Raw genomic sequence first — 5384 nt, forward strand, 5'->3', positions numbered from 1 at the left:
TTCACCTTTGCACCTAGAGTTAATATCATATTAGTTAGGATGTACAGGTTATCTCTGCAGAATAGCAGAGTTCATAAGTGTCATATCGCTGATAGCGATAAGAAGAACAAGCTTATCCAATCTTCCGATAAGCATATAAAAATCAGTGCTACATGTACGTTCACATTTGAAAGTGAGTACGAACAAATACATAGTATCAGTTTTACATATTGAGAATAACAAGGAAAACGACGTCTTTGATCGTCTTTTGTTTCCCGCCAAATCAGGATGTGAGGAAGAAAAAAGGGCGTCGTCTCTATCAATTGTTTTTCATGTGATGTCCTTCCTGGCTTCGACCTGCTCAGCCTTCCCGGTCGAAGAAGGTAAGATGTGGTCTGTAAAGTGTTTTATGGTTGTGATTTGATTGTGATTTTAGGTTTGAGGACTTTTATTTAACCGACTGTTCACACACACGCACACTCGCGCATACAAACACATACAAACAAACATAAATATACATAAATACTGAACATAAATATCATGCTAAAGCCTAATGCCACGTCACATTAGTTTAGTTACATTATGGTGATGATCATCATCGTCATTATCGTTATTATTATCCTTCTGATATTTATAATGATAATGATGATAATAACGATAGCAATAATAATAATAATCATTGTTCTAATCAGAACAATAATAACAATGATGAAAATAATGATAATAGTAGTAACAATGATGATAGTGATAATGATAATAATGATAACAATAGTAATGATAATAAAATTAATGATAGCAGTAGCAGTAATAACGATAAGGATAAGGATAGCGATAGTAAGGATGATAAACATAACAATACAACTACTAGTAATATTTCGAATGATGGTAATAATTATAATAATAATGATGACAATGCTAATATTAATGATGTTAATGATCATGATCGTTATTATTCTTGTTATTATTATCATCATTGTTATTGTTATTATTATTGTTGTTATTTATGTTACTACTATTATAAGTATTATTATAGTGATCATAATAATGCTACTTATAATGATAACAATTAATATAACAGTGATAATTATGACAATTATAGTAATGATAACAATAACGGTAAGGATAATGATAACAGAAATGATAACAATAACAATAAATATGATAGTGATGATGATAATGATGATAATAAAAACAAAGGAAAGAAATAACACCTGGCGGTATCTGGCAACAGTTAATGTCCCATAACGTGTAAGGAAGAAAAAAATTAAGTGAATAATGATGATTATAATAATGGTGATAAAAATAATGAATGTGATGCAGATAGTACTAATGACGATGATAATGATGATAGTAATGGTAGTAGTAGTTATAATGATAGTGATACTGATGATGATATTGACAGTAAAGATATTGATAATAACGATAATAATGATAATGATAACACTGATGATAATGATATTAACAATACTGATATTGCTAATAATGATAACACTGGTAACTAATAATGATCCTTATAATAATGATAATACCAACAATAATAACGATATTAATACTAACAATAAAAAAAATATGATGGTGATTATAAGTGAAGCTCTCTTGAGAAGTGGGGGGGGGGGGGGGGGGGTAGAAAAAAAAAAAACACCATGAGGTTGTGCTTAGTTTATTTAGGAGAATTAACATACATGGCGCGTGGTGGTGCCAAGAGAACGAGGTAACACTAGGTAGCGTGGTGGCTGGGGCACTGTGTAGGCACTAGGGTAGGGTGCCACGGTCTTCGTAGAAAGGGCATCGTGGCCTTGTTTGAGGGCGAGAGAGAGAGAGAGAGAGGGAGGGTGGCGAGCCGAGAGATCGAGAGAGAGAGGAGAGAGAGAGAGAGAGGCGGAGAGAGAGAGGAGAGAGAGAGAGAGAGAGAGAGAGAGAGAGAGTGAGTGAGAGAGAGAGAGAGAGAGAGAGAGAGAGAGAGAGAGAGAGAGAGAAAGAGAGAGTGAGAGAGAGAGAAAGAAAGAGCGATAGAGAGAGGAGAAGGCATATAAAAAATAAACAGATATAGAAAATGAACGAGGAATATCGAAAAGAAACAAAAAAACAGACACAACAAAATAATTCACATACAAAAAAAAGAAAAAAAAGAAGAATAGACTAATGCGCAACTATCACCACTTCGAAGAACCCAGACTTAAAACATGCAAATGCAACCCATGCAATTTCGCTTAAAAGGACCCCAGATGCATTAAACATGCTGTAGAAATAGCCCTTGGAAAGAAGTACAAAAGAATGTTAATCCTTCTCATACCAAGTGAAAGAAAACGATCATTCTAGCTATCATGGCGGCCGTGGAGAAAGATTATTTAATCAATTCATGATAATTATTAACTGATTAACCAATCAGTCAATTAATCAATCAGTCATTTAATTAATCACTCAGTTATTAATAATTGATATGGGATGATTGATAGAATGAATAATGTTTGTATTATTATATAATATATAATGTAATATAAAGTAAATAATATGTGCATTAATGAATTAACACAATAATAGAAAAAAAAAGATTAATGATTAATGATATTCATATCAATCAATCAAACAATGATTAATCAAGTAAGTAATAATTGATAATAATAAATCAACTTTTAATCTAATTAACTAATAACTAATGATTATCAATCAATTAATTGATAATTATCTTATAGTTGTGATGCAAATCATTGTTATTATCTTAACCATTATCAGTATCGTTGTTTTCGGTAGTGTTATCATTAGTTGCTCTATTACTATTATTGTTGTTGCATTTGTTGCTATCTTATCAATCTTGTCATTAACATCATTATCATCTTTATCAGTGTTGTTTTAATCATAATCATCATCATATCATGTTAATATCACGATCCTCTTCATCTTTCTGTTCATTATTGTTATATATTACTGATAATATCGATTAGATATTATTCTATATAATTATTAAATATTATTTATTTATCTTATTCATAAATCAATAATTATATCATAAAAAAATTATGATATAATAATTAATAGTATATATTGATATATTATTTATCATATCGCCTGTTATCATTTTTTAAGAGGGAGAGGGAGAGGGAGAGGGAGAGAGAGAGGGAAAGGGAAAGGGAGAGTGAGAGTGAGAGTGAGAGTGAGAGTGAGAGTGAGAGTGAGAGTGAGAGTGAGAGTGAGAGTGAGAGTGAGAGTGAGAGTGGGAGTGAGAGAGAGAGAGAGAGAGAGAGAGAGAGAGAGAGAGAGAGAGAGAGAGAGAGAGAGAGAGTGAGAGTGAGAGTGGGAAAGTGAGAGAGAGATGGAGGGAGGCATAGAGAGAATGAGAGTGAAAGAGAGAATGAGAATGAGAGAGGGGAATGAGAGAGAGAGAGAAAGAGAGAAATATAAAGATAAAGAGAGAGAGAGAAAGAGAAAGGGATAGATAAATAGAAAGAGAGAGAGAGAAAGAGAAAGGGATAGATAAATAGAAAGAGAGAGAACGAGGAAAGAGAGAGAGAGAAAGAGAGAGAGAGAAGGAGAAGAGAGAGAGAGAAGGAGGAAAGAGAGAGAGAGAGAGAGAGAAAGAGAGAAGGAGGATAGATAGAGAGAGAGAGATATGGAGGAAAAAGAGAGAGAAAGAGAGAAGAAAGATAGATAGACAGAGAGAGAGAGAGAAGGAGGAAAAAGAGAGAGAGTGCGCAGAGGAAATCCTTATTAAATGCTTTGATCTCTCCCACCGCAGACTCCTCTTCGATCTATGGAATCATGGTTCTGCCTGTGATCGCCTTCTGTCTAATCTTCTACATTGAATTACGAAGAGGACCATAAGATGAGGTAAAGCAACGATAAGATCGGATATTACTGAGAGAGAGAGAGAGAAGAGAAGAGAAGAGAGAGAGTAAGAGTGAGTGAGTGAGTGAGTGAGAGAGAGAGAGAGAGTGAGAGAGAGACAGAGAGGGAGAGAGAGAGAGAGAAATAGAGTAAAAGTAAGAGAGAGAGTGAGTAAGAGAGAGAGAGAGAGAGAGAGAGAGAGAGAGAGAGAGAGAGAGAGAGAGAGAGAGAGAGAGAGAGAGAGAGAGAGAGAGAGAGAGGAGAGAGGAGAGAGAGAGAGAATAGAGAGCGAATAAGAGATAGAGTGTGAGAGTTATATAGAATGCTCATATATGATATCAAATATAGTAATGGATCATTGTAAAATACCATATGAATATTGTATTCTAACTGGCGAGGCAATCACCGGGTCAGGTCAGGTAACATTGATTGATAGGTAATTCGCACATAGTTGCCTTGCCAAGTACCTAGACTCTCAAAAAGAGCTTAATACCCTTGACTGTCACACATATTACATTCCAGACTACCTTCCCACATAACCACCGCTGGAGACGGCGGATGCGAACCCTTTCCATATAAGCAGGAAATCTGGAACATACAGGGAGATAGTAGATCGGCTGCACTTACCAACTACCTACTTTCCTGCCTGTTCATACGTGTTGTATAGTGTTTTTATTATTGTGATCATGGTGCTGTAGTGTAATATCTATCGATCGTGTAACCAAAACGTCCAGACCATCTGGTGTTTATGGAATAAATTTGATCTGTATAAACTCTTTGTCTGGCATCAACTTACCTTATTTGTGGTGGGTTATAAGTTACAATTACAACAGACTAAAACATCCCACCTCAAACTGGTGGCAGCAGGGGATTCCATTCTGCCCACCCTCCCATACAAAGAGAGAGAGAGAGAGAAAGAGGAGGGAAAGAGGAGAGAGAGAGAGCGGAGTAAAAGTGAGAGAGATGAAAGAGAGAGAGAAGAAAGAGAGAAGCACCCCCCCCCCCCCCCCTCATCTGTGACAAAGAGGAGAGAGAAGAGAGAGAGAGAGGAAGAAAGAGAGAGAGAGTGAGGAAGAATGAGAGGAGAGAGGAGAGAGGGGAAAGAAAGAGAGGGAGAGAGGAGAGAGAGAGCGAGAATAGAGAGCGAATAAAGAGGGTAGAGAAGAGAGAAAAAACAAAAAAAAGAAAGAAGAAAGACGATGAAGCAGACAGGAAGGCATACAGAAAGGACAAGAGACAGGCAGACAGACACACGAGAGAGATTGAGTGTGAGAAAGAGAGATGAGTGTAGCATCATGTATTGGAATGTTCTTGAGGTTTTATTAGTTGGAGTAGAGAAAACTCTCTCGTCCAACTGTGAGGAAGATTGAAGTTCACAGAAAACTGGCGTCTAGTGAAAACAGTAAGGTGAGTTCCCTGCCACTGGAGGTGAGGTGAATAGACGTCTGGTCTGGTTCTCTATTCAGCTTGACCCGGCTTTGGTCAAGGCCAATTAGAGCTGTTGCTTGACCTCTCTTCCAATGTCCGTCTGACTTTCCACTCTTGTTAGGCTAGGTGGAGCTCCCACCAATGGGTTGTTAGTA

General features: G+C 36.5%; 1 long non-coding RNA gene across 1 annotated transcript; it reads left to right on the forward strand.

Moving 5' to 3' along the window:
- Positions 1 to 222: 222 nt before the first annotated feature.
- LOC147466405 (uncharacterized) lies at positions 223 to 4408 on the forward strand. The gene is made up of 3 exons (XR_015190897.1): positions 223 to 362; positions 3713 to 3804; positions 4324 to 4408. It is a non-coding gene; the product is annotated as an uncharacterized LOC147466405 (long non-coding RNA).
- Positions 4409 to 5384: the final 976 nt, after the last annotated feature.

The sequence above is a fragment of the Penaeus japonicus genome, unplaced genomic scaffold (assembly GCF_977035675.1).
Source record: "Penaeus japonicus unplaced genomic scaffold, GWHDUDI00000001_assembly GWHDUDI00001284, whole genome shotgun sequence".
Classification (NCBI taxonomy): Eukaryota; Metazoa; Arthropoda; class Malacostraca; order Decapoda; family Penaeidae; genus Penaeus; species Penaeus japonicus.